The sequence below is a fragment of the Populus trichocarpa genome, chromosome 2, assembly GCF_000002775.5.
Source record: "Populus trichocarpa isolate Nisqually-1 chromosome 2, P.trichocarpa_v4.1, whole genome shotgun sequence".
Classification (NCBI taxonomy): Eukaryota; Viridiplantae; Streptophyta; class Magnoliopsida; order Malpighiales; family Salicaceae; genus Populus; species Populus trichocarpa.
In genome coordinates this window covers 12,976,137-12,986,223 of record NC_037286.2, presented here as the reverse complement: position 1 = coordinate 12,986,223, position 10,087 = coordinate 12,976,137, and the positions used below count along the sequence as shown (strand labels likewise).

Genomic DNA, 10,087 nt, shown 5'->3' with positions numbered 1-10,087 from the left:
GATTTAATACCCGTTTCGTTTGTCTTTGTCTGATGTTGTGTCTGATGTTGTGTTCTCCATGTATTTATCTTGAAAATTATTAAATTGATATTTATTTAATATTTCTTTATAAATTATTTTGTATCAATTCTCTATTGTAATTAAATTTAATTATAGTGGTTAATAAATTGAATTCACATGTTTAACAAGATAAAATTTAATTTAATTCAATTTATTTTATATATTATATTTATTATTTTCATTTTTTTTATTTTTTTAAGGTTTCTAAAAAAACAATGAGAAGATAGATATTTTTAAAAAGTTAGTTTAAATTAATATAAATATTTAAAAAAATAATTGAAAATTAGAAGGGTTAATCTTTGATTTACTTTTATAGTATTTTTAGAAATTAAATTCTATTTAAAATTTAATTTTTAATATTCAAAAAGGTTTGAAACATAATATTTCATTAAAACCTTTAAATTAAATTCAATTAAGTTGTGTTCTTATTGTGACCTTTCCCACAACCTATTGGTTTTTCTCCTCCTCGTGTTCCGTCTCCATATTTCTTAGGTTTTCTTCTGTTCATGATTCAAGTTTTTTTTTGTACAATTGATTGTTCTATTTATGATTTTGCTACATCCTTTTGCCAATAGAAACCCAAAATTTTCTTCGTTGAAGATTTGTACTTTTTTTTCACGTCCAAGTTTTGCCGGTTGCCTTGCCTTTGTTATATATATTAGCGATGGATTGACAAAGGTGGGACTCAAACTTGAGACCTTACCTCTCTTGCTTTTTTGCAAGAGTACCATTAAGCTACAAGCTCATTGGTATGATTTCATGCTTTGTTTATAAGGGCTTGTTGATTTTTTTTCCGACAAACAAAGTTGGATCTCTCTGAATGCTGATAGGAACAAAATTCAATGGTTACTCTAGAAAACACAAGATCATCTTTTTTGGTGAATAACATCAATATTTGGAATCTTAAGTCCAGTACTCCAGTCAAAGTTGGATCTCTCTCTCTCTCTATCTTTGTCTGTGTGTTTGCTAAATTCACCTGTTACTTATTCTACTTTCATGGTTTAGTAACTTTGCTGTTGTTTCTCTCTTTCTCTATGTATTTGTTAAAATCTCATAGAGATTCTACAACTAGTTTCTTTAACCATGCCCTTTTGGTACATTAGGTTGTCGCCTTTTGTTTATATGATCATATTATTGAGGTTTAATTGGATGTGGTTATGGTCCTACAGGTAAGAATGATTACCCAGGAGTTTTCCCGAGAAGTTAACCGTTGGACTGCCGAAGCTTTAGTTGCAGTTCAGGAGGTATCTTGACTTTTCTCTAAAGCATATGCCAGTAGTATATATGCTTCATTACTTCCATGCCCCAGAAAAAAATCTATATACGTCTTCAAAAGTCTACATGCATTTTCTTTTCTGTGTTTGATGGTATGCGATCTCCTCTTAGTGTTGTCATCACCTCTAGTCTTGTTCAGTTCAGTCATGTAGTTTTTGATAAGAAACGGGACCACAGAGGTCCATAACACTCAAACTAAAGAGAACAAACATGAGGAACAACCAACCCTGTCATTGTCAAGTCATCAAAAACAAAACGTCCCAAACTCGATGTAGGGGACTCCAACCAAGAAACAGTAGAGTTACCATCCAGACTAAAGTATGCTTAATAATCAGCAGGCATGCTACCTTCAAGAAGAACATGTTGAATGATCACCACCCAATCACAGTTTTGACAGCAGAGCACCATCCAATAGTTCCGTGAGGCCACCTCTCCAGACTCCATTGCTATCACTAACCAGTCCTCCCAAACCAGCTTTAACAGGACAGCACCATAATATTTCAGTCATGTGGTTGTTACAAGCACCGATATTTATTCAAAACTGTAACTTCTAGATAGTAATTACTCTGCTATGGTTCTACTTTTTATAGGATTAGGAAATTTGTGCTAATAGATCTTGATGCGTGCCAGTTATTGTTTTGTTACTTGTGTAGGCAGCAGAGGATTTTTTTGGTTCATCTGTTTGAAGATGGCATGCTCTGTGCAATTCATGCAAAACGCGTTACATTAAGTGAGTGGGACTTGATGCACCTATTATAATTACATGCTTTCCCGTCGAGTTAGATTTTATACAACTACATTTATTATGATCATGACCCTTTGTCTTTCCTTCAAATTCTTTGGGAAAATTTTGCACTTTCATTTATTTATTTTGGTGGATTTTTTATCAAGTTTTCTTCTGTGGTCTTAGATATCACTAAATACTGTTTAATGATTTTCAGTGTAAATTCACTCCAAAACTTATGCTGTTGTTTTGTTTGTATGATCGCTAATATGATTTGCAGATCAATGACATTTCAGAAAATAAATATCTAGGATTGTGTGAACATGCTCGAAGTTATCTAGACTGACTTGTGACTTCGAGGAAATCAGTCTTGATGAAACATTGAAATAGACATTAACAAACCATAGACTATACAAGATACTTCTAATAGATTGCACAACTACATAACCTTGATCTTGATGGAACTGTTCTCTCAGCTTCTACTCTAAATACATTTTCAGAAGTTCTTCTGCAGTAATTATTGGCTGTTTTACTCAGAAGACCATGCCTTTTGTTTTCCTTTCCTTATGCCAGCGATGCACCCTTTTTTATTGCATTTGAAAGTACATACAAATGGATAACAATCGGGATATTCAAAAGTGCTTTGCTGCAGTGTTCTCATTATGCACAATTATTTGGATTCATCAGTAATATACATCTTCCTATTGATGATGCCATATAGCACCATGCCTATAATGTTTTGTCCAATTCAAATTTCATTCAATCTTGCTTTTGAATTTTATATTAGCTATTCAGTAAAGAACTTTTATTTGCCTTATTCCCTCAGTGAAAAAGGATTTTGAGCTGGCTCGGCGGCTTGGAGGGAAGGGACAACTTTGGTGAGAGTATGACAGTAAAAGAGCATCCCTTATTGTAACCACCTTGTTATGTAATTATGCGGTTGTTCTTTGGCAGCCATCGCTTTCTAGCTGTTTAGCAGGTGTAGTGGTATACAATTAGGAAGTAAGAAGCAGTCTCGATCCTCTTCACACCATTTGCAATGTGGCAGCGTCTAGAAATTTATGAACACAGAAAATTTGTGGTCCATGATATTTTAGACTATAGAGAAGGTAGATCCCATGTCAAAGTTTCCTTGGAATCCACAAATCATACTAGGGTTAGAAGTGGCCATTTATTTTACTGTAAGCATGTCCAGCACCCATATTTACTCCTGCTACTGTCAGGATTTATTATTATTGAAAATGCTTGTTTTGAAGGGGGACTAATGGCTGCCGTGCGTTGTCGTCTTGGACGCGTACATGTTGTCTTTTAATTCTTGTCCTTTTAATAACCCTTGCGATTTTAATCTGTTTGCATTGCTTATTTGATGTGAAAACTGGAACATTGGAACTTATTAGATAGATGTCACGCGTTAAGTTATTGGGTTAAATTTTTATGTTTTTTTTCTTCCTTCTTTCCCTCTTGTGTGAATGACCACTAACATGTCATCTCCTTCCACGTCTATTCTATTGTTGGCACTGCCACGAGTTTCTTCGGTGAATGATGATCAGTTCAAATGGAAACAACCATTACGAAAAAATCTGCTTGACTTCTGAAAATGGGAACTGACCAGGAATTGGAGTTTCAAATTTCGAGAATAGAATTGAATCCATGTGACCGACAGATTTGATTATGATTCGGTACGATTGCACATGGAGACTTGTTTCCAGGTGCCATTCCATCTTCCAGTAATTTGTTGAGTGAAATCTTTCTTTTTCTTGACAGGCATAGGATGCTTTTTTGCACTCTACATGATAGTGACGGATGTATTCTATTACGATTTATCATAGCTGACACCCTAACGAACTACTTGAATTTTTACCTTTGGCACTGGTGGTTATATGGTCAAACCTCGAACTATAAAATTCACCGTTGATATAATAGAGTTTTTCTTCTTCTTCTTCTTTTTACCTTAGCACATTTTTTTTTTTAATGGAGGAAATAGCATCTCATCAAATATTTAGAGATGTAGCATAATTTAAAATATAGCATCTGACTTTCTTAAATTGTTAAATGGTTGGTAAAAAAATTCAATGACGAGAGAGGAGTGAGAAAAAAAAAGATCTTAGAGGCACATCGAAACTCAAATGATAACACTACTGATATCATTTAAAAAATGTTAACAAAATAAATCTAACGACACCAAAAAAAATAGCTAAGAGACACAAAAATGGGTCACGGGAGCTGCCTAAAAGTGGTAGGGGCTCAGTTGCCTTTAAGCGGCTTATGTGGCCCATCTACTCATTGTTATTGACCTTTCTAGGTGTCGTTGGAATTGTTTTGTTGAGATTTTTTTATGGTACCATTGGTTTCATCATCACAGTATCAATGTGACTTAGGGTTTTCTTTCTTTCTTTCTTTGTTTTTTTTTCTCTTCCTCTCTCCTCCTTGTAATTTGTGGAGATATAGAAAAGAAAAAAACTATGGTGGCACATGAAATCTCTAATGATAACATCACAAGTATCATTAGAGAGATCTGAACGAGATCAATCTAATGACACCATGGAATACCACTAACAATGATCGGAGTGGGCTACACAACCCGTCCAAAGGCAAGTGAGCCTTGCTACCTTTAGGTGACTCGTGTGGTTCACTCCGACCACGGTTGGTGCCTTCCATATTATCCTTAAATTTATCTTGTCGAGATCTTTTTAATGGTATTGATGGTGTTATCATCGGAGCTTTGGTGTCTCTCCGATATCTCTTTCTTTCTTCTCTCTTCTCTTTGTAATTTTTTGCAAGCCATTTAACAATTAAAGAGAGTCACAAGTGATACGATTCACATTTGTCATATGTGATTCTAAATTGTGCTACTTTCCTATATATTTTATAGACTATGTTATTTCTATAAAAAATTTGAAATGACCAAAAAAAGGCAAATAAGAATGAACACCTAGCTCTTCTAATTCTAATCCTAAACCTAATACTATTTCTAATTTAAAAGTAATAACCGAATTATGTTGGTTGTGCAACATTTTTATCTTGTATATTTATATTCTTTCTATAGTTAATTTTTTTTTTCATTTTATCGGGGATGAATAGCTAAATGGTAGTCTGTGATTATTATAAATTTGATTAGCTTATTATATTTATTCTTTTTTGGGAAGTTACAAGAGGATAGAGAATTTATCAACATTAATTAAAAAGAGCTAAAACTTTTAGGGAAAGTACTGTAGTACTAGACTTATTGTTACTATTCAATGGAATAGTGTAATAGCGTTTTTACCCTTTCATCCAAAAAACTTAACACATGCTTTTTTGGGTATTGAAGTCTTTTCACATGATCCATTTACCATTATCAAGTAGAGCAAGGAAAAAGAAGTATTCTTCTATCATAATTACACAGTGAAACGACCCAAATACTCTTGAAAGAAAAAAAATTAAACTTGGCGTCAAAGGGTATTTTAATATTTTTACAATGGTTTTTTGGTTATTCTGATTTAAGTTGAGGGGTAATTTGGTATTTGACCAAATATAAAAATAATAAATAGTTAAAATACATGGTGAAGTGAAGAAAATACCCTTAAAAAAAATTATAAACCTGGAGTCAATGGGTATTTTCAGCTTTTCACAATAATTTTTTTATAATCATAAAGTCAGCTCAGGAGTAATTCTGTATTTGGCGTGAGAAAAAAACGATTGGTGTACATGTATAGCACTAAGAGGCATGTGGGAGTCGTCCACACATTTTAGGCGGCACGTGCGGCGTCTCCTGACATCCAAAAATACATTTCCATCATGTTGTTGGACACACTATAGTGTCCTTTTCCTGTTGATGTGGTGCGTGTCTCCAGTGGTAGTCCAGTTTGTTGTCGATTAGCTTTTTTCTTTTCTTTTCTCTCTCCTCCCTTAAAAATTAAAGTTTTGCCCTCTTTGTTGTTGTATTTCAACTTCAGTCCTCATTCTTTTGATTTCTAATATTTGGTATTAACCCTTTTATATAAGTTTTATTTTATTTTCAATTCATCATTCAATCCTAATTTTAAAAAATATTATATTTTTCAATTTGGTCCTCATTTTTTTATTTTTTTCCTTGATCATTTTGTAAAAGTTTTATTGGTTTTCAATTTCATCCTTCAATTTAAATTGATGGTATATGTTTTTCAATTTGGTCGTTGTTGTTTTGATTTCTGATTTTTTTTCTTGGATATTTTAGAAAAGTTATTATTCTTTTCAATTTCAGCCTTCAATCAAAATATTTTTTTATTTTTTAGTCAATTTTGATCCTTATTTTTTTTACTTTTCTTTGTCCTTTTACTAAATTGATTTCTCTTTTTAATTTCACCTTTCAATCAAATATAAAAACTATTTTTTTTTCAATTTTGGTTCTTATTCTTTTAATTGTTAGTTTGTTTTTAATTATTTTTTATAATTAAAATTATTTTTTCAATTTCATCCTTTAATATTTGATTAATTGGAAATTGGACTTTATGGTTTTTCCAAATTGAGTGTTCGGGTCTAATGACCAAGGTAAAAGGTTTGAAAAGTTAACGCAGGTTTGGCAGAATATTCTGGGTTGACTTGTTTCTAATTACCGAGGTTTCCAGACTTTATAGGTTTTTTATGTTATTTTTTACCTCGTTTTGTTCTTTTGTATTTAATGGGCTGAGGATCCATGTACTATCATTTTCTATATTTTTTTGTCTAATTAATTAAAGTCAGCTTATTTATCCTAGTCGGGTTGATGACCCGAGTTAAGTATTTTTTTTTCTTTTTTAAAACACACTTGTAGCAATTAAACATTATTTTTTACGCAAAAAAATAATAATTCCAATAAAGTGATTTAACAACTAAAAATAATTCGTTCCCACGGCGAAGCATGAACACCAAGACAAGTTTTTTCTATGCAAGCTTATTGGACCAAACTATGTTTTTATATAAAAAAGACTAAATTTAATAGATTGAAAGACACTTATTTGATTTGATACTTCTGATAAATGGAATATAACGTTGACACCTACCACCAACATTAGTGATATACTAGTTTATCGGCATGCACTACATTGCCAGTTAGATAAAAAAAAAAATTAATGTAATTAAAAATATTTAAGTCATAGAGAATTATTTGGTATTTTTATTAAATTTAACCTGGTGGATCAATATTAAAACCTCTTGATCCAACTCTTTTTCTAGAAAAAATTTAAAATTAAATCGTGTAGAAGTTGCTCCAATGTGACCTAGTTGACTTGGTTGGTTGAAAGACATAAAAAAACACTCCAAGGATAAGATTGGGAATAAAAAATAAAATTGACATAAAAAACTTCCTAATGATGACAAACCTGATTACATAATTGTGAGATCCATTTTGGTATCTCGATCAAAAACTTGAGTTAAACTATGGTTTGCGAAGATATCCTGCAATATAGATTTTTTTTCTTTTCTCAACAAAACATAATATAAAAAAAGTTCATTTTTCTTACCCCATCAACCGAATCAATTTGTTCGGCAATTCAAATAAAAACCTAATTCGGATTAGTCTTATAGCAACTATGCGAAAAGGAAAAACAAGTAATCCTTGGAGTTAAATAGACTAGTTAGGTTGTTATAAAAACTAAAATTTTCATGAATCTTGTAATCGAGAAGTGGATAATTTGTTCTTGATCCTTAGTTTTTATTTATTTATAAATAGTAATATAAAATTATTCTAAAAATTTTATTTTTTGAATTGGGATAATTTTGTTTTTAGATGTATAAAACGACTTGTCCAAAACTACTACTAACCATATAAATTCGAGATCAACGTTTCTTTAGATTCAAGCAGAACGTGTATCCAAGTTACTTTTTGCCAGCCACTGAACCCTTGTCTTCAAGAATAACATGTAAAAAATTGCTTTGCCTTCTAGAACTGACCCTTGAGAGGGGCTCGAAGACAAGAGCATTATTTTGACGACATCATAGTATTGAAGATATGTTCTAATTTTCAGAAAAACATGAAAAGAAAGAGAGAAAAAGAGTTTCTTGTCCATATTCAAAAATTTCTAATTAGAAAATTTGAAAAGTATGTTTTTCCATTTTTCACTTTTGTTCTTTGCTTGGGAGAACATTTTTTTTATTTTCTTCAAATTTTCACTTGTATTTTCTTAATAGAAAAGTGCTTTCACATTTGTTTTAGATTGAGCTTTGCAAAAAGAAATTTAAAAAATAAACTTTCTCCTCTTATATGGTTAATTCCCATTTCTTTACCCTTTTATATGGTTAATTCTTTATTTTTTTTCTTATGTTCTTAACATGAAATTTATTATGTTTTGAAGACGTGGATAAAATTTACATTGTCACTAATTTGATTGTATAAGAATTTAATGAAATCATGTTAAAAATGAAGGTTATATGTTTAGGTGATCTTGATTTCTGCAAATAGATGCACTTTAAGCATGTTTGTTACTCTAAAGTTGAAGATGGAAGGTTTTAATTTAATTTTAAAGTTTGAGTTTATTCAATTTAATCTTTATGATTGTAATTAGAAAATGAACATATTCTTCAATTTTATGAAAAATATTATGAAACTATAATATATGAACGAGATTTTTTTATTTTTTATTAGAAAATAAAAACTAAAAATAAAATAAAAAACTAAAATTGAAAAATGAAAGATAGTTACTAAAGATATCCTTGACTTATTTTTCTTATTCAATCATTCTAGATCTTACAATATATATATTTTTTTAATCATTTTTGTTTGGAATTCATTCTTTATTCAATCATTATTTATTTTTTAAATTAATTTATTTTTATATTTTTAAACTATTTTGATATAATAATACTAAAAATAAATAATAATAATAATAATAATAATAATAATAGCATTATTTTTATCTTTTTATAAATAAAAACATTTTAAATAACATTTTTCATGACGATAAAAACACTGCTTTGATTGGATAGCTTCATGTAAAACTTCAGTTCCTGTATTTGTTTAAAAAGAAAAATTAAAATTAAAAAAGTTTAATTGGTTAAATTTTAGATTTGTTTTTTAAAAATCACTAGTACGAGTTTTATAAATCTCAGAATAATTAAAAATTTTCATAATCGTTAATTTTAGAATCCGTTGAATTAGTTAAAAGTAGAATCAAATTAACTCGAATATTTATATTAATAAAAAAAATTAAATGCGATGCCAGAGAGGCTGAGATCGATGATCACTGGACCAGCACGAAATTTATGTTTTCAATGAAATAATCACCTGTCTTGCCTTGTTGCAGTTCAATTGTCAGAATCGTATGATTTCAGTGAATGATTGCTCGGGTGGTGGGTGGTCTACCCATGTTCTTATCAATACTTGCCAAATGTGTTGCATGTGAGCTTAATGTAATAATGCTGGAAACACCTACTTTAACAACAAATGCTACAACATTAAAAAGCTTGGACAAATTTGCCAACAACAACATTTAAAAAAACTTTTCATAAAATAACATATTTTTATATTGCCGCAATTTAAAATCATTATATTTACTTAAATATTATTATTTTTAAACATAATAAGATAATCATAAATATTAAAATAACAATATTTAATAAATATTATGTTTATTAAATTATTAGATTCAATGTTTTTGTAGGAAAAAAAAATGTAGTGGGCCATCTTCTCCTCGGGGGAGCACACACATCCAATTTGATAGGCACCCCTATGTCACCAACCTCACCTAACTAAGCCGTGATTTTTAAGAAATCGTTGCACTTTCTAGGCAAATAACGATAGAATATTAGTTATTGGTCATTTGACACTGTAAAAACAAGAGTTATTTTTATTTTGAAATATATTAAAATAATATTTTTTTATTTTTAAAATTTATTTTTGAGATAAATGAATTAAAATGATTTAAAACATAAAAAAATTAATTTTTTTAAAAATTAAAATAAAAAATATTTTTTTAAAAAATACAGGTTAACCCGCGTTTCCAAACACTCTTAGGAGAGTCGTTAGTTTTGCTATCCAAATCTCTTACTGCAAATGTATTTGTCTTAAACTCAATAGTAAATAGTTTGTAACTA

The 10,087-nt window shown here is 30.1% G+C and overlaps 1 long non-coding RNA gene across 2 annotated transcripts; it reads left to right on the top strand.

Annotated features, from left to right (window-relative positions):
• The first annotated feature begins 558 nt into the window (after positions 1-558).
• Positions 559-3,314, top strand: LOC112326597 (uncharacterized). Of its 2 annotated transcripts, XR_002980338.2 has the most exons (4): positions 559-986; positions 1,230-1,304; positions 1,989-2,065; positions 2,886-3,314. It is a non-coding gene; the product is annotated as an uncharacterized LOC112326597 (long non-coding RNA). The 2 variants fall into 2 exon arrangements; XR_002980335.2 differs by having other exon boundaries at positions 559-1,304.
• Positions 3,315-10,087: the final 6,773 nt, after the last annotated feature.